The 20,568-nt window shown below is 38.8% G+C and overlaps 1 long non-coding RNA gene across 1 annotated transcript in view; it reads right to left on the bottom strand.

Annotated features, from left to right (window-relative positions):
- The window catches only part of LOC112204817 (uncharacterized), a 32,276-nt gene extending 21,093 nt beyond the window's left edge, over nt 1-11,183 (bottom strand). The window contains exons 1-3 of the long non-coding RNA XR_002938576.2: nt 11,007-11,183; nt 8,232-8,313; nt 5,856-5,970 (exon numbers count right to left, since the gene is read on the bottom strand). This is a non-coding gene — a long non-coding RNA (uncharacterized LOC112204817). The remainder of the gene's footprint in view (nt 1-5,855; nt 5,971-8,231; nt 8,314-11,006) is intronic.
- Nucleotides 11,184-20,568: the final 9,385 nt, after the last annotated feature.

The following is a 20,568-nucleotide window of genomic DNA, read 5'->3' as shown; positions in this document are numbered from 1 at the left end:
CATGATTTGCCTCTTCCAATACTTCCTGGTTGTAAAACTTTCTTTTTAAATAATCTCTTCTACTCTTCCTCTTCTCACCCTACACTGTGCCCACCATTACAGATATATGGATATAACCTCAAGGCGCACATGAGCTGCTGAGACAGGGAGAGAATTCTATTCATTTGGCAGAAGTGGATTAAGGAAGAGACAGAGGCAGTCGGTTCCTATGACACTCACCAGAGGCTTGTTTTCTGGTTTTCAATTTCCCTTTCCTTCTTGTTTTTTTCTTGGCCCTTTCACCCCCTCACCAAAATTATTTTCGATTCACACCATTTTGGATATTGTTCCCTCTCTGTATTCTGGTATATTCCCAGATCAAGTCAACAGCTAAGAAAATATCTTGTAAGTCATTTTCTCCTTATTGTGAATTCCAGGGACTGAAAGACCAACATGAAAAGATTCCAGACACCAGGAAGACAGTGTCTCTACTTTTAATTCATTGTTGATTAACTTTTTAATTGAAGACCTGAATTCTGACAGTAAAAAAAATTATTCTTCTCTAATAACTATTTTCAGACATGTTCTTTTGTATCTTCCTTTCCCACTTCTCATCACAGCTCAAGCGTATTTCATAGATTTGTGGTCACATTCTGGGATTGCTAAATCCATTGAAACCTCAAATCTCATATGCAATACTATTTATCTGCTCTATCCAAATTCAGATTTAACTCATTGTTCAGGGATCGTGTGTGTGTGTGTGTGTGTGTGTGTGTGTGTGTGTGTGTGTATAGGGAGGGACTGTTTAATTTTCCATCATTCCTTTACTTCCTCTCTCTGCTGCTTCCGACTTCCCAGGGAGAAGGAAGGTAAAGGGATGAAGGGTTGGAGACAGGTGTATAGAAGCTGTGCTGGCTACTGCTGCACTCTCTCCTTTACAATGGTAGCTACTCCAGACAGTCTCCTGCCTTAGGAATGCACCATAAAAGAAGCAGTTATTGGTTTCCATTCTAGCCTATAACCTTTAAACCCCAGTGCATGCTTGTCATACCTGGGTGAAATTTCTCAGCTCAGCAGCAGTACTGATTTAAGCATAAGTGATTCTGCAGCTCCGCTTCATTAGGCTGGTGAATAAGTTGCCAATCTTGAGGCACTTCAACTCCATCTCTGTGGAGACCCTCTTGAAAAATCCCCCCAATGAGAAGGAGAGGAGAAAGGCCAGAGCGTTTCTGTCATGCTCTTCCTACTCTAACAACTCTCATTTATGAATTCCTTTTAGATTTCTGGCCTTGCTTTGTAGAAGCTGGTTGCTTCTCCAGAAGCTACCTGGCTTGAGGGGCACAGGACTAATCCTACTATTTTTTATTAAGCCCTAGAAGGTATATATTGTAATTCCAAGATATTATCTTTAGGAGAAAGGGGCAATTATCTATTGCCCCTTAATTTGGGGCTAATAGAAAAGGAAAATTCTATTTAATATTCTGTTTAACATTCTTGTATTCTCAGACCCAATATAATGTATGGCATATAGTAGAGGTCTATTCAATATTTATTTACTGAAGGAATGAATAAATGAATTAATAAAAGAAAGATCAAATAATTAAAACTGAAGAAAAAGGAAAATCATTCTGGTTCAATGGTCCTAAAATTATATTAATGGCAATCTTATTAGTTATCTATTGTTGCCTAATAAATTTCTCCAAAACATTTATTATCTTAGAATTTGTGAGAGACAGGAATTTAGGAGGAGCTTAGCTGAATGGCCTGGATCATGGTCCCTCATGAAATTGTGGGCAAGATGTTGGCCAGAGCTGCAGGCATCTGAAACCTTGACTGGACTGGAGAATCCATATCCAAGATGGTTCACTCACAGAGCTGATGTCTCCACCACATGGCTTCTCCATAGAGCTACACACAATGTGGCAGCTGGATTTCCTCAGAGCCATAGTCAGAGAGAGACAGAGACTATACCAGAAGCTGCAATGTCTTTTATAACCCAGTGTAGGAAGAGACATAATTGCCATTTCTGACATAGTCTATATTTCACACAGGCCAACTCCAGTATAATGTGCAAGGTGACTACACAAGAGTGTGAATAGCAAGAGGTAAGAATCATTGAGGCTCATCTTGGAGGCTGACTATACCACAGCAAACTATTAATATGTTTTAACCCTTTGAATGCTCATAAATTCAACTACACAGAAAAAACAGACCAATTCCTTGAAAACCACCAGCCACCCAAACTCAGCCAAGATGAGTTTGCCAATCTGAATATTTCTATAACCATTAAGTAAATTCAATTTGTAATTAAGATGTCCGGAAGAAGAAATGTCCAGGTCCAGGTGGTTTCACTGGAGAGTGCTACCAACTTTTAAGAAGGATTGACACCAATTTTAGGTAATATTTTTCATCTCATTTTTTGAGACTAGAATTACTCTGATACCAAAAACTGAAAAGAAAATACAAATTTAAAAAAATAAAGAAAACTATAGGCAATTATTCCTCATAACAAAAATCCTCCACAAAATATTAGCAAATCAACTACAGCAATATATAAAATGAATTATATACCATGACTAAGCAGGCTTTATTCCAACTATGTGGGGCCGATCTAACATTCAAAATCGATCAGTATAATTCACCATATCAACATGTTAAAGAAGAAAAATCACATGATCATATAAATCAATACAGAGCAAAGCATTTGACAAAATTCAACATCCATTCATGATTGAAAAAAATAACTCAGAAAAATAGGAATAGAAGGGAACTTCTTCAACTTACTAATGAGCATCTATAAAAACCCTTTATCTAACATCATACCTAAGTGTAGATGACTTTCTCACCAAATTTTCTCCCTAAGTTTAGGAACAAGGCAAGGATATCTATCCACTAACCTTAATCAACATAGTACTAAAAGTTTCAGCCATTACAATAAGGCAAACGAAACAAACAAACAGGTTGGAAGTTTGTAAAGTAAGAAATAAAACTGTCCCTATTTTCAGATGACATAATTATTTACATAGAAAATTTCAAGGAATCTGCCTCCCAAAAAGTCCTCAAGTTTTCAGAATACAAGATCAACACACAAAAATTAGTCACATTTCTGTGTACTAACAACAAATACCTGAAAATCAAAATTAGACAATTCAAAACACAATCTTTTACAAAATAACTCTAAAGAAAATGAAATACTTAGCCATAAACTTAACAGGATATGTATAATCTCTTTATGCTGAAAATTATAAAATGCTATGATGAAACTTAAAGAAGAGCTAAATAAATGGGAATACTGTGTTTATGAATTGAAAAGACTCAAAATAATACAATTGTCAATTCTCCCCAAATTGATCTATAGGTAAAATATAATCCCTATCTAAATCTCAGCAAGATATTTTGTAGACATACACAAGTGTATTTGAAAATTAGTATGAAAAGACATATAGCCTAGAAATGTGAAAACAATCTTGAAAGTAAAGAATAAAGTGGGAAGAGGCACTCCAGCCGATACGAAGGCTTACTAAGGCTGCAGTAATCAAGACAGTGTAGAATTGGTGGAGAGACAGACATAGATCAATAGAAAAAGAGCAGAATAGATAATGCAGATGCAGACCTAAATATGCCCATATGATTATTTAAACTTTTTATTTTGAGGTAATTATAGATTCACATGCAGCAGTAAGACATAATAGAGAAAGATCCCATGTAAACTTTACCTAGTCTTCCTCAATGGTAACATCTTGCAAAACCATTGTATAATATTACACCAGGATATTGACATTGATATGGGCAAGAGATAGAAGAGTTCTGTCATCACAAAGGTCCTGTATTGCTGTTTCGTAGCCACAGTTTCCTACCACCTCCCTCAGTCTTTAAAAATCACCAATCCATTTTCCATTTCTCTAATTATGTCACCTAAAGAATGTTGTATAAATGAAATCAAATAGTATGTAGGCCTTCAGGGCTGGCTTTTTTTTTTTTCTTTCACTCAGCCTAATTCCTTGGATACAAATTTTTGCATGTATCGGTAGTTTGGTATTTTTTTTTTTTTTTTAAATCACTGGGTAGTGAGTGTTTCGTGCTGTGGATACAGCAGAGTTGGCTGAACCATTCATCTGTTGAAGGACATCTGGTTTGCTCTAGTACTTGGCCATTATGGATAGAACTGCCCTAAACATTCATATACAGGTTTTAACCACCATATTGATTTAGGTTGAACAAACATGTCTAAGGAAATGTTTCCATTTGTGGAAATATCTTCAGTAATTATAAAATATTACTGAGATATTTAAGAAGTTACGGGGAAGGGAAGGTGTTCCAGAAGATTTTAAGCACTCTTCTCTTTAAACCTTGTGAGAGGTGACAACATGCTGGCAGCCCACACTCGCTCTCAGCGCCTCCTCGGTCTGGGCGTCCGCTCTGGCCATTCTTGAGGAGCCCTTCAGCCCGCCACTGCACTGTGGGAGCCCCTCTCTGGGCTGGCCAAGGCTGGAGCCTGCTCCCTCTGCTTGCAGGGAGGTGTGGAAGGAGAGGCATGGGCGGGAACCTGGGCTGCACGTGGCACTTGTGGGCCAGGGCGAGTTCCAGGTGGGCGTGGGCTCGGCAGGCCCTGCTTAGAGGCAACGGCTGGCACCGCCGGCCCTGGACAATGAGGGGCTTAGCACCCGGGCCGGCAGCTGCAGTGGGGGTGCCGAGTCCCCCCAGCACTGCTGGCCCACACATGTCGTGCTCAAATTCTCGCAAGGCCTCAGCTGCCTCCCCGTGGGGCAGGGCTTGGGACCTGCAGCCTGCCATGCCCGTGTCCCCCCGCGGTGCACTCCAGCGCAGGCTGAGCCTCCCCGACGGGTGCCGCCCACTCCTCCTTGGCTCCCGGTCCCATGGATCGCCCAAGGGCTGAGAAGTGCAGGTGCAGAACATGGGACTGGCAGGCAGCTCCACCCGTGGCCCTGGCGCGGGATCCACTAGGGAAGCCAGTTAGGTTCCTGAGTTGGGTGGGGACACGGAGAACTTTTTTGTCTAGCTGGAGGATTGTATATGCACCAATCAGCACTCTGTGTCTAGCTCCGGGTTCATGGATGCACCAATCAGCACTCTGTGTCTAGCTAATCTGGCGGGGACTTGGAGAACTTTATGTCTAGCTAAAGGATTGTAAATACACCAATCAGCATTCTTTGTCTAGCTCAAGGTTTGTAAACACACCAATCGGCACTCTGTGTGTAGCTCAAAGTTTGTAAATGCCCCAATCAGCACTCTGTATCTAGCTAAAGGTTTGTAAACACACCAATCAGTGCTCTGTGTCTAGCTAATCTGGTGGGGACTTGGAAAACTTTTACTGTCTAGCTGGAGGATTGTAAATGCAGCAATCAGCACTCTGTGTCTAGCTCAGGGATTGCAAACGCACCAATCAGTTACCTGTCAGAACGGGCCAATCAGCTCTCTGTAAAATGGGCCAATCAGCAGGATGTGGGTGGAGTCAGATAAGGGAATAAACGCAGGCTGCCTGAGCCTGCAGTGGCAACCCAGTCTTTGTTGTTTCACTCTTTGTGATAAATGTTGTGGCTGCTCACTCTTTGGGTCCCCACTGCTTTTACGAGCTGTAACACTCACCGCGAAGGTCTGCAGCTTCACTCCTGAAGCCAGCGAGACCAAGAACCCACCAGAAGGAAGAAACTCTTGAACACGTCTGAACTTCAGAAGGAACAAACTCCGGACACACCATGTTTAAGAACTGTAACACTCACGGCAGGGGTCCACGGCTTCATTCTTGAAGTCAGTGAGACCAAGAACCCACCAATCTCGGACACATTTGTGCCTCTCCACAGGCCTCTCCTTTAAACTCTTTCTTCCTTCAGATGTCCCTGACACCCCATCCTTACCCAACATTCGTTGAGACACCTTATCTCTTTCCACCAGATCCTGAAGCCTGTGTGTTTAGTTCCCTTCTCATGTCTCTCAAATTCCAGTTAGGAAAAAGAAGGATGGATTCTGATTCTGTTTGGAATGATGAAGAAGAAAAGGAAAAGAAAATGGTTATCTTCAGAAGTTATCTGATTTCCTACCAAATTCCTAAACTCAAACATAGTTCACCAACATTGCTGTTAATTTCCTTCCAATGATGTGTATCTAGTTTGCATAAAAACGTATTATCCATTTATTAACATGGCTTTTGCCTTTTTTGTTGTGAAGGAATAACCAAGATTTAGTTATTCTAAAAGTATGGATACCTATATCTTGGCCTTAAATTCATTTTAAGGCTTTATTACATTGACTAAAAATGCCTTTGTCTGAGTTTTTTAGATAAATGGCACAATGCCAAAACTTCATCTAGCATCTTACATATAGATTCAACTCAATAAACATCTGACGAATTAATACTCCTTTTTTTTATTTTTAGAGCATAGTGGGGATTAGGGAGATAGTGAAAGCAATTTATAGTGCCACCTGAGGCATGGTGAAGAAAGCAGGGAGCTATTTACAAATATTTTAGAGATCATATGTGAAACTAGGATTGGATTTATAGAAATGGTAGATTATCATACATGTCTTTACAGAGCAGAGAGATGGTCAATGGATGTAACTATCAGGTTGATAGACACAGGCCATCTTGTGAAAGATCTTTCCAATAATGAGCTATTTAGAACTGAGAATCCACTGATATTTGAAGTAGTAATCTACCCATCATCAGGAATATTCTACTAAAAATTTCAACATTAAGGAAGAAGATATTGTGGCATTGAGTGAAAAGTAGAGCGACTTAATCTTGAAGGCCCATGCAGTTCTAAGATTCTACATGGTTATACCCATTGATTTAAAAAATTCTGTAAATTTTTTAACATTCAAAAATGTGCATAAATGTAGACTTGTGAACAAGTTCCTATTAAAATATTCCTATACATAATGCCATTGGAAACAAAGTCATCTGCTCAATCACCAAGTGGTTTGGGCGTCTTTAACTAAATAAACTGAAAAGTAGACGCATGAAGAAAATATTGACATGGACTGGCAGAAATGTAAAATCTGTTACAAACGCTGACAAATTTCAGAGCATTAACTCTATTTTGCGGAATCCCTAATGTTTTATTGAAAAGGGAATATTCTTTAACTCAACACTATACTAGTTGTTATGGTTAGTCTTCTGGTTAACTCAGCTAAAAAGCAGGTTATTTAATCAAACGCTAGTCTGGGTGTTACTGTGAAGGTATTTTGCTGATGCAGTTGTCTTTAAGTAAAAGGTATTACCCATGATAATGTGGACGAATGTCATCCAATCAATTGAAAGCTGAACAGCACAGTAAGCTGAACCATCCATCTGTTGAAGGACAGCCTAAGGGATACCCTGGAGGAGGAATTCTGTCTCAAGGCCCTAGCATCAAATCTGTAGCATCAAATCCTACCAGAGTTTCCACACTGTGAGCCTGACATATGGGTTTCAGACTTGACAGTCCTGACAACTGGGATGAGGCAACTACTCAATCAATCAAACAAACAAAGGTGGATTGACATATTCTCTTGGTTCTTTTTCTATGGAGGATCCTGACTGATACACTAGTTCTCTTATGTCCACTACTGAAATGCCTGCCTTAGGGAGAAGATGTTGTAATTTGATTGGTATATTCCAGAGTGTACTGAAGTCAAAATCATGATTGCATTAAAATGGTATAGCTCTCTTTACCTCCATTTATATTTCTTTTGTGCCATACCTTCATTTATGCAAGCATTTTTTGCATTAATTCATCTTTATATGAGCCAAATGATTGTAGTCATTTGTGGTGGCCAAGTTCAAGAATTTGATAAGATTACTCACTGTCGGACATAGAAAAGATCTTAGAAATCAACCAGGCCAAACTCTCAATAGACGTGGAAGAAAGATAGCAAAATGATTGCTATTGCTAGTACTGGGCTGAGCAGCCATGTTTCACACACACAATTTTATCATTCTACTCTGCCTTCCTCTTCCTCCTGCCAGTAGTCTCCTCTCTCCCCGAGAAAATGAAAACTGACTGATTTTGCTACCATATGGTAAACAAGTTAGCGTCTGGAATGAGGACAGATGATTATGGATGGAGTATACAAAATCATGAGGAACAGAAGTTGCTACGTTCTATTCTGGATTCCTACTATGAGCAAAGGCATTCAAGTCTCCAAAATTAGGGTGACCAGCCACATCCTTTGGTTTCTGGAGCCCTCTAGGAACTCTGGCACAATCAAACTAATACATTAGACTTGAATTCACATATGGTTCAAATATGTACCTTTCTCTGTCCAAATATAAAGCATCCAAGAATGAAAAAGATCTTTTGCTTCCAACAGCAACTGGTAGAATTTGTTTCCTCTCTAAATATAGTTTCATTTTTGAAATAAAACCAAGAGATTAACAAACAGATTATGATATTTGTACAGAAAAAGTGAAATGCAGTGTCTTAGATTTGATGCTGAAGTGGGACATCGGCTTTCTTCTTGGAAGTGTGACTCTTCATTGTATATGGTTGCGAATACTCTTCCAGCTAGCATTTTATACCCTGATGTTACTCATTTTTTATTGGGGAGCACGAATTTGGGTTATGAGGCAAATAAGTTCTTAATGCCTAGAAACAGATTGAAATACAGTGTTATAGATCTTACAACATTTTCCTACAGAGGTTAAAAATATTCAGAGATTCCTGAGTTTTATCACATGAAATTTTGTGCTTACGCCTTTTTCTCAATTTTGCACATATAATCCAAAGAATAAATGAATGACTCTAAATTAATGTCTCTAAAAGGTTGCTAGACATAGTACCTCATTGGATCTCGATGTTAACCCTATGATGCACATTAGGCTGAAAAAACTAAAGCTACAGTAGAGAGTTTTGTGATTTCCCAACATCAATTACCTAGTGATCAGCAGAGTAGGATCTTAAATCTATGTTTTTTTGTCTCTAAATGTCATGTCTTTTGATTAAGATTTTTAGCCATATAGATTATGAAAAAGAAAAGTTAAACAATGAACCACTCTATTTCTTATTTATGATTTGATAAAGATTGACTCTCCCGGAATTTAATTCTCAGTGTCTAAATTTAATATCAAGTTTTCTAATAAAGTTTTATTTTTATATCTGTGGAATGCATGTCTGCCATAAATGTTGAGCAATTTCCACACTGTTGTAAGTAATGAATGTGAAATTCAAGTGCTTCTGTGATTTATGCCAGGTTGTTGGCATTCAACCATGACTCACAACTCCAAGCCAGCAGTTCTAAATCTCTCCAGTCCCACCTTTCAGTTGGGGAGTTCCCAGGGTTAATGGTCTTTGGAGCCAATATGCTCCCTGAGTTAGCTTTGAAGGTGATTCATTGCTCTGGTATGAAGTTTGAGGACCAGCCAGTTTAGGTGGATTCCATTCAGCACCCAGTTCAACAGACAACACAAGACTGATTCAAACCCTGGCTCTCCCACCTACATAAATGTTACAAAATCAACAAACATTCACTTTACAATAATTTGATTTGCATTTTTAATTCAGTCACCAGTTATCTACATTGGACAATGTGGAAAAGAAAAGTTGACTTGCTTATTACTGTTGGCTTATGCTGGCAGGAGGGTTAATCTTTGCCCAGAAAGTGTACATGTCACAGCTGAGTCAGTCTATCTGTCTAGAACACTCCTCAACACTTACGCTGTTACTTGTCTGAAGAAGTCTGTTTTTCATCCTCTGTTGTGATGAATGCCCATATTTTTACTCAAACTTGAGCCTTTTTTCAACTAGTAAAAATAAACCTTCTTGTCCTAAATAAAAAAGACCACCTCAAAAGATGGTTCAAAAGGCATCTTGGAAGTCAAGTAGCACTTACGCAGCATGATTTGCTTGTATTACTGTAAGTGACAATGACTCAAAATCATATGGATTAAATTTTCTTACAAATAAATACAGGGTCACTAATATAGAGTTTGGTTTGTATTTTGCCAATACTACAGCAACTTAATAAGGATTCGTAGCCTTTCTTGAACCAGAAGGATCTGCTGTTCAACAGTAGAAAGTAAAATGGATCACAAATATGTAATGTTCCAATAGATATCAAGGCATTCTAAAGTCTTTTTTAAAATTAGGCTAGCTGTTGATTTTGGTTATAGTTAAAAATTTGCAAATGCTGTAATTTTTAAGTTAACATAAACAAATACTATTGTGGTTAATTAAAACATTTCTTTTTTCATTAGAAGGCATTGCCAGTAATGAAACTAGGGACAAATATTTAAGATGAAAAGAGACAAAGAGCAAGTCACTGACAAAGCAAAACAAGAATTGAAAATTTCTTCTTCCAAGCCCCTTACTCATTTTTTGCTTTCCAACTTCATCTAGTGATTAAAGATAACATAATATTAACAGTAACACATAAGATGAAAATAGTACTAAATGCAATAATGCAACCTTAACTAAATGTAAAAAAGTAACTTAATATCCATGCTTAGAAATGGATTACTTAATGATTCAATTGTTGGACTTGTCCAGCTAAAATATAGGCAAAATATGGTTCTAAACTGGAGAAATTATTATCTGAAGATAATTGATAAGATCCTCCTTTTTTCAGCCATGTCACCAGTTATATGCAAATAGCTATAGGTTATAGTGAATAATTCAACTTCATCTGGATAATGCTGAACAAAACTCTAGAAAGGAATTGTAAAAATCAAATGTTTTTATTTTTATAATTTTGACTCAAAGCCAAGTCTTACAGGGTTTTGCTTGGAATTATATTCCTTTATTTGCAAGCAAAGAGTTCCCTAGGCTTTTAGATTGGCAGAGCTAGTAAAATACTGTTCATCTGAGGCTATTGAATCTTAGCATTCTAAAAAGTTCCAGTCTACTACTGCTGCTAAACTTAACCTCAGGTGAGCCACACCACTGAGGCATGAGGTTCACTATTCTTTCCAGTGTATGAAGTGAAAGTTCCTTCTGCCTGTGGTTTGACGAACACACTCAGACAGGATCAACCTGAGTAAGGCCAGTTCTTTAGCTTTTCATTGCTTTACCAATTATTACTTTAGTGCTTACCAGGTATTCAGGTACAGCGTGAGGTCCAAGCAATATTTTTAGTTCCAGGGAACTCAAAGTCTGGTAGTGCAGAGAAATGTTGAAATAAATAATTATGGTTGAATATGAATCTATAATAGAAGTAGACATAGAGTGCTGTGGTCTTTCAGAATTCAGAATGACTAGTTATTTGAGGTTGGAGTTGGGGCGAGGCCGTATCAATTGTCTAGTACAGTGTAACAAACCTTTCCAAAAAAGAACCTTCAAACAAAAGATATTGTTCATGATTTTGCTCTGGGATCTGGGCTCAGCCACACAGCTCTTCTGTTGGCATCTCTTGGGATTACTCATGGTGTTTTGGCCGCAGCCAGAGGATCCAAGAAAGTTTCCTTCAAATACTTGGCAGTAACATGGAATTTGCAGCTGAGTGTCTTGGCTCTCCTCCATGTGGCTTTTCCAGCATATTGACCCAGGTTTTTAATATGGGGGCAGCAGCTTTCCAAGAGAGTGAGAACAAAAACTGCAAGGCCTCTTGAGTGAGACTGGACAGTCACACAGTGCCACCTCTACTGCATTCAACTGGTGAGAACAATTAACTGGGCCATTCCAGAATCAAGAATGGGGAAAACTGTCTCCACCTCCTAATGCGAGGAGCTGAAAGAAGTGGCCATTCTAAACCACAGGGGTTAGTTAGGGAATATGTCAAAGCAAGCACTTTTGAACTGGGCCCTAAAAGATTTGTATGTGTTTTCTATGCTTGAATGTGTGTATGTGTGTGTGTGTGTGTGTGTGTGTATGTGTATGTATGTGTGTGTTGGGACAAGGGATATTCCAGGAATGACAGAGGAAACATTCCAAACTTAGTGATTAGCAGGAACAATGGGTGGTGCAATATTTGTGAAACTGCAAGTAAATGTACATGGATGAATATAGAATGCATCATATCCTCTGGGGTAAGGGTAACCTGAAGAAGAATGATGGTGAAAGGAGTAAGAAAAAAAATAGGTCTAGAGAGGCAGGTTGGGCAAATATTGTGAAAGAGTTTATGTGAGCGACTCAGTGATTTGGAATTTATCCTGTAGGCACTGGGCAACCAGGAATCATTTTCACAAGTTTCAGGACTTTCAGGGAAGGCACTGACTAAATGTTTGTCACATAAATACAACCAAGTTAGTGACAGAATTTGATTTGCCATACTTGAAAAACATTGGATAAGATTAAGAAGACCTTATAATTCTCCAGCTGACCTCTGTGTCTTCTTCCATCTGGGTCCCTGAACTACCAGTAGTAGCCCTCAATCTAATGGTGGCTTCCAAAGTGTTTCAAGTAGCGATCTAACTAGGGAAGGATGAAGACTAGAAAAGATCGTGAACAGGATACTTGGCTTTACACAACTGGTGTGCTTATTTGGAGTAGGTCTGGAGGTCTGCTCAAGATTAACAGTGGGGGTGCCAAGAAACAACACGTTGGCACCAAGACTGAGGAGCCCTCTTCTCCCAAGCTGCTCACCCCTGTGGTAATGTAGGTCAACAGTTGAAAGTTAATGTTGATGTTGATTATTGAATGAAAGAAACTTTTCCTTAGCTTAAAAAAAAACTTTCAAAGTAATTATAGACTCAGAGTGTTGTGCAAAAGAGTACCTAGGAACCCCTGCACCATTCACCCAGCTTCCCCCAAGCATGACATCATATTATAATGGTAGTACAACATCAAACAATTGACATTGGTACATTGCTGTTAACTGGACTATAGATCTTATTTAGTTTTCAGTACTTTTACATGTATTCATGCATGTGTGTATGTATGTAGTTCTATGCAATTTGTCCGATATACAGATTCATATAATCATTATCACAATCAAAATGCAGAATTCTTCTATCACCACAGAATAACTCCTTCATGCTACCCCTTTATGTTTGTACCTCCTGTATTTGTTTATTTGTGTTTCTATAAAGGAATATCTCAGGCTTGTTAATTCAAAAGGAAAAGAGGTTTATTTAGCTCATAGTTCTGCAGGTTGCACAAGAAGCATGGTGCCAGCATCTGCTTCTTGTGAGGGACTCAGGCTGCTTCCACTCATGGCAGAAGGGCAAGGGGAGCTGGCATGTTCAGATTATATGGCAAGAGAAAAATCAAAAGGGGGAGAATGTGCCAGGCTCTTCTTAACAACCAGCTCTTGAGCAAACTCTTTCAGGAAATAAGAGTGAGAACTCACTCATTACTGCAAGGATAGGATCAATCCATTCATGACTGATTCATCCCCAAGAACAAACACCTCCAATTAGGCCCTACCTCCAACACTGGGGATCAGATTTCAACATGAGACCTGGTGGGGCCAAGCAAACCATATCTAAACCCTAGCACCCCCATTCCTCTGAGTTTGATTTCATAAATGTGATGGTGTCAGAATGATTGTATTGGAGAAGTATGCCTTAAGACACTAGAATCTGTTTCCTGGGAGCTTTATGGATTACATATTATGAGTTACACAAAGTTTTGTTTTATTTTCAGTCCTGAGATCAGCTAGCTTAATGTGTGTGGGTGAAGAACTGGATAATTTAAATTGGTTCTAAGTGTAAAGACTTGTTGTGCTTGAATGTTATTCTGTTGCTTAATGAGAACTACCCTATAATCCTTTCTGCCCTTCCTTCTCCCCTAGTCCACCAAAAAGATCAATCTCAAAATGTACTCTATCTTCTTTTGCAGAGGTCATTACTTTAGGTGTCACCACTGTCTTCTGAAAGCCCAGTTAAATACATACATGTGATATGGTTTGGATCTGTGTACCTGCCCAAATATCACATTGAATTGTAATACCCAGTGTTGGAGGTGGGGCCTGGTGGGAGGTGATTGGATCATGGGGGTGGTTTCTCATGAATGGGTTAGCACCATCTTCTTGGTGCTCCTTTCATGATAGTGAGTGGTCACGAGATCTGATTGTTTAAAAGTGTGTAGCACATCCCTCCTCCCTCTCTTGCTCCTCCTCCAGCCATGTGAGTCACCTGCTCCAGCTTTGCCTTCTGCCATGGTTGTAAGTTTCTTAAGTTTCTTGAGGCCTCCCCAGAAGCAGAAGCTGCTGTGCTTCCTGTACAACCTGAAGAAGTGTGAGCCAATTAAACCTCTTTTCCGTATAAATTACCCAGTCTCAGGTATTTCTTTATAACAGTGTGAGAACAGACTAATACAAGATATATTTATACAATATGTAGTGTATTTGAGATACAATCATCATGACTTTAGAGGTTCTCATCTATTAATTAAAAACTAGTGGAAATAGAGTGATTAAGTGATTAAGGATAGGAGAGAAGGTGATGACAGATACAGTGATGGTAGTGATTAAGGATGATACAGATCAAAGTCTAGTTTAGTATCATCCAGAAACAAAATAATCCTAGATATCAAAGTTATTTGATATGGATTTTGGCTATTATGGAAAATATTTGCTTGTGAATTAAAAATATAAAGGGCCTACCTTTCATTATTTTTGTCAGCATCTCTCTTGTCTCTCCATTAATCTATGGGTTTATTGACTGTTAATGGAAGAATATATCCCAAGAGGAAAATAGCACACCTTTTTTAAAAGAGTATCTTAGATAATTGAGACTTGACTATTCCTACTGTAAGATAGAATGCTATGTGAATTAGGATGCTGTAAGGGAAAGAAGAAACACTTAAATGTTCTGGTATAACATTTGTATTTCATAGTCTACAGAGATAATATGACTGTGCTGGTTACGAATATTTTAGCCAATTTTAGTATAAAATTCCTGTTTCAAAACCCTATGAATCAGTTATAGTCTGACTTATACACTCACACAAGACATACTACAACTATATTTATTTTATTTATTTCCAATCAATTCCTCAAGAAACCACCAGGAGACTTTTCATTTGAAAATGTTGAAGTTGGTATCATCTTCAGGACAGAGGTAAATGAGAAGCCTCTCATTGTAATCAGTCCCTATGCCTGGACATTTTACTGGCTGGGGAGAAGTACAGATTAAAACTCACTCACAATGCCATGGTCAGGACAAAAATTCTTCCTGGTATGTAAGTAATCCTGACTTGTTACCATAAAACTCTCCCTGAAATAGCTGTTTTGGCAAAAGCTTATTTAATTCAGAGATGAATAATTAAGAAGAACCAGTGCAACATATATAAAATACCATTATAAAACAAAGAAAATATGGAGCAACTGGTGAATTTATAATGTTCAACAGAAATACGTGGCTATAGATCAAAATCATCTTCAAATATTTCTCATGAGTTTTTTAAAAAAATGAATACTGTAATGAAGCAATTGAATCTATAAAATAAGAATACAAAGTAATGACACAAGAGTCAGATGACTACACACTAGAAAGAAGTGAAATGTGAGTATCAAAAATTTTTTAAAAATACAAACATTTAAAAAATGTAAACATCACAGAAGTTAGTGTGAAAAAACAAGGCACACAGGGCAGAAAAGTCACTTCCAATAAGGCAGAAGACAGGAATGGTAGATGTAAGTAAATACAGTAAAATGAAACTAACATAATCTTAGTATGAATGATAATGACATCTAGAGAAGGCAGAGAAAGCAGATTCAACATACACGTAATAAGGAGTCCAAGAAAAAGTTCAAATAATTAGTTTCAGGAAAAAGTTCAAAATGAAGTCTAGCATATTTTAAAAACTAAACAAAGGTTTAAAAAGCACAATTTTTTTCAGGACTGTCAACACTGAGACAAATATCATTAAACTTGATTTGGAAGAGATTTTTTTTTTCTTTCTAGACATAGCCTCGCTCTGTCACCCAGGCTGGAGTGCAGTGGCGTGATCTTGGCTCACTGCAACCTCTGATTCTGGGGTTCAAGTGATTCTCCTGCCTCAGCCTCCCCAGTAGGTGGGATTACAGGCACCCACCACCATGCCTGGCTAATTTTTGTATTTTTGGTAGAGATGTGTTTCAACATGTTGACCAGGCTGATCTCCAACTCCTGACCTCAGGTGATCTGCTCACGTCGGCCTCCCAAAGTGCTGGGATTACAAGTGTGAGCCACCGCACCTGGCCTGGAAGAGAAATTTTTTTGTACAACTATATAAAAAGACTTGTGTATTCATATGGGAAAAATAAAGTTAGAATATTACCTCATGAATTATACCCAAAATAAATACATAATTGTATTAAATATTTAAATGTAAGATACTAAATTATTAGATGAACCATAGAAATACATTGTAATATTGTGGTTCCAAAGGCCTTTTTAGGGAATTAAAACTAAAAAGACTAATACATTTAAATACATTTTAAAAATCACTGCATGACAAAAATCACCAAAACAAATAAGTAAATAAACTTACCAATCAAGTGAAAAAATGAGAGAAACACATTTTGATCTCCAAACTCAGAGAAGAATAGCATCTCTTAATCAAGAAGCAACATAATGGGAAAATGGGAGGTAATTTAAATAGACAAGTCACAGTAGAAAAAAAATATAAGTGGATATTCAACCTAACCAAAAATACGAAGTGTTACTTTGAATAAATTAAGTAAAAATTCAAACTTAGGGAATAAATTAAGTAAAAATTCAAACCTAGATTGAACTGAAATTCAATCTTTCATCTATTAGACTAGCAAAATTTAATAAGGTGTGAGGAGACAGGCAACTATGGCTTATACATTGTTGGTAAAAGTATAACTCGAAAAGTTAAAAAAAATGCTCAAAGCACAGAACAGTGTGTAGAATGCTATTTGTGTGGAAACAGAATAAGATTATATATATGTATATAATATATAGATTATATATAGAATATACATATGTGTGTGTGTAGTTATAATGCATACCATATCTTTGGAAGCACTACCAAAACTCTAATAATACAATAGTTTCTTGAGAGTGAACCTGGGTGGATTGGAGAAGGGGTAGAATTCACACCTGTTATAATATGTTCTTTTGAAATACTTTAATTTTTCTCTCTGTAAATTTATTTCTTATTAAAAATATAAAAAATATGTTGTATTTATTTTAAAAATCCCACTACTTCTCTCTTAAGCCTTCTCCTGTCTCAAGAACCCGAGAGGCTTACTCTTCCCTAAGGCTGGAGTCAGGGTTCATGCCTGCTGGGATGAGGGTAGGTACCTGCTTCTGGTGGCAGATGTAGACAGAACGGTCAAGCCAGCTCCGTCCTCTACACTCAATGCGTAGCGTCTGCATTGAAGATACGGCACCTTCCCCAGGGTGCACTTACTGACTCACATATATCGCAGGGCATTCATGGGGCTCAAACTTGTGCTCAGGGTTATAGCTCTCTGTAGTTCACAGTCACCATGCTCAGCCTTTATTCTTCAAGATGGATTTATTGATGTTGAGGCAGGGACTAGAAACGTTTCCAGTATCAGCCACACACCAAAGAAACTTGAAAGCCCCCTCAAAGACATAGACGTCTAGACCCGGCCTGGTACAAAGACTCAACACCCACCTTTATCCATGTAAATTTAATCCCCAAACTTCAATATCCTGCCTGCCCCTGGGCTTTGGCCACAGCCCCTCAGGTGTGACCTGGTCTGTTGTGACAGGTCTGCCTAGACTGTAATTATGCGAAATGATACTATGCTTTCCTGTCTGGAAAACCTCAGCCTCTTTTTGCTAACTAGTTTATTTTATCCTCCAGATCTAAGCAATGTGTATGGAGGGGCCAGGTAGTATTTTCCAACTCGCCCAAAACAAGCAAACAACAGGCAAGTAAACAAACACAAAACTCCAACAATGCCAGTTGTCAGATTATTGTTTCTCAACAGTCGTCAAATCCACCTTCATTGACAGCTTGTGATGCCGGAGCTGGATGGTGTCAACGTTTCTACTTTTCCACTGGAGAGTGTTGCAGGAGTGTCTGTTCTCAGCCTTCTCCATGGCCAGCCGTGTGGGGCACGTTCAAGTTGCCAGACCCAGGCCAATGATTCCCTGCCCACAAGCACCAGCCAGCTGCCAACTCAGGAGATTATTTCCTGCTTGTTGTTTTCTACCCTGGCAACTGGCATCACCTCTGGTCTGGAACAACCCAGCAAACTTTCCCCCCATCCCGCAGGCTTTGGCCACACCCTCAACAACAGGCTCTGAAACCCAGCCTCGGAGATGGGATTCTCCTTCCTAGTTTGTTCCTTCCTGGGGAGGGGGGGCTCTACCTCAGCCTTAGAATATTCTTCAGAATTTTCCTTCTTCCTTTCTTAGTAGCTAATCTTCTACTAACAGTTAATACTTTGCTAAAATTCGCAGTGCAAATTGCTATATGATTTCTGTCTTCTGACTGTATCCAAGGTAATATACAAACTAACTAGTTGGAAGGCCTTTGTGCATTGTTCTTCCAGGACATTGAGCATCAATTTGCTTTACATTTGCTTAATTCAGTGGGGCCTTCAAGCTTTATTCCAGGTTGTCCTAACTATATTGTGTAAAGAATGGTGGTTAGGTACTTGCACTAAAGAAGAAAGAAAGAAAAATACATTACAAGGAACTTTATTATTATATTATAGGGAATTTAACTATATTAAGTTGCTGAGATTTGGCAATATGTACATTAGCAGGAGCTTGGGGATAGGTGTGTGGTGAGTGAGGGTCAGAACTTTCCGCTGACTCTTACCAGCGGCAGCATGCTATTTTGTACACAGGACTATCTGCTTTCCATTCATTTAATATAACTACTAGGTAAACTTTATCTCTGCAAGTTTTCATATGAATTGAATTGGGAAAGTAATGTGTCACTTTTCAAAACCTCACAATAGTGGTGACGGGTGCCTGAGACGTTTGATTCATCTTGTGAGATAAAATACAGAACTGTAGCAGTCCCTCTTGGTGCTGTTAGGAGCAAGGCGGAATGAGACCACAGATTTGAAAACAGTTGAAAAACAAGTCCTTTACCTGCTGTGTCTAGTGGTTTCTAACATATCTGGAAAAAATATAAACGCTTTCTGTTTGTTTCTTCATTGCATATTCAAGGTGGTCCCTGAATAGAGACTTTAATGAGACGTTGAAAAAGAAATGCTGAGAGAGTTTGAGAGACCAATGCTGTAACGAACACTGCGGCCTTGCGTTCGTCAATCTTCCAAACCTAACATAACGTTTTCACAAGCTTGTTGAACTATCTTGCACTGGTTAGAGCTGTATTCTCACAGAAAACCTTGCCATTGATGACCTTAGTTTGGAATCTTGCCAAGACTTGACACCTATGGTTTTTCTTTTCTAGCAAGACCCTTGTCCATGGATCAACCAACCATGGGCTAGAGAGTAGGCTCTGAGACATATTGTACTTTCAGCCAGTGGATAATTGAGATCACTTGTCTATTTGTGGGGTGAACTGTGGGTTTGTTGGCCAAATATATGCCAGCCACGTGTGAAACAAGATCTCCCTGCCAAACACCAACCACAGGAGGTTGTTGTTAATCATTTCATGAGTAGACAATATGGTGAGATGAGTCCCAGCTCTGCATGCGCCGGATTTCAGGAGCAGCTCTGGACAATGGGAGATGTATTGGAAAGCCTCCCCCTGCCCATAGATGTTGTCATAAACTGTATGCAATGGATCGACAGCAGCTGTGAGGAAGATTGAGTCCCTTGTCAGCTGTTGGCAGGGAGATCTATGTCTACTTTTCAAGCCTGTGAGCATGACATTGCCCAAAGGCTAAAAGGCAGGTTTTGATCTCACTGAATGTCCCAAGTCCTCCAGTGATTCAGGAGGTGTTGCAGAAATGAGAGTGGCTCAGGCAGGTCTCCTAGGCTTTCCTAAGCATATCGATCCATCCCAACCTTCCACTCTCATGCACTGTTGTTGCTGTGTTTGGCTGATTTCATTTTGATGGAGTCTCGGCTCACTACATGCATTCAAGTGTGCAGCAAAATGGCCTAAATTTTATCTACTTAATTTAAAAGAGAATGATATGAGAATGGGTATTGACAGTAAGAAAGCAAAAAAATCACCCTGCAAAATGTCATCATCCTCACTCCCTTCAACTCACTTTTAAGAGGCAGAGAACACAGAAGTCTTCACTGAGAAATTTCCCCAATGTCCATCATGAGTTTCTCTTCAGTGGGATCATTTGAAACTATGTGGTAGAGACCAGATTCTTGGTACAGATCAGCGTATTTCACATAGAGACCAATTCTTCACCAAATTTTGTCTTCCAGTTTCAAGCAAAATTAGTATGGTTTAGCTGAGTTTTCCTAGCAGCTTGCCTGTCTGTCTACTTCTGTTCTCTTAATGACTAAGTAATAGGGCATTCCTTGTTTAAGCTTTGTCATATTATTTTCTGAACACTTATATCCATATCCTGAGCTCCTAGTTGGCACTTAGTAAATGCTCAGCAATGTCTATTGGCCTAGTGAATGTTAATATTGACACTGAGCAATGTAAGGACCTGCCATTCTGCTCTTCCAACTTTCTGATTGTTTGCAATATGTCTTGAACATATCCTAATAAAATGTAAGGAACAAAGGACTTAATACTGCAAAGTGGTTAAGAGCACAGAGGTTTCAGGATCAGGCCTGAGTGTGAATCTCTGGTACGGTCTTGACCGTACAACCTCTGGTCAGTTATTTAAAATTTAAGT

The sequence above is a fragment of the Pan troglodytes genome, chromosome 9 (genome assembly GCF_028858775.2).
Source record: "Pan troglodytes isolate AG18354 chromosome 9, NHGRI_mPanTro3-v2.0_pri, whole genome shotgun sequence".
Classification (NCBI taxonomy): Eukaryota; Metazoa; Chordata; class Mammalia; order Primates; family Hominidae; genus Pan; species Pan troglodytes.
This window is presented reverse-complemented; position numbering and strand designations above follow the sequence as displayed.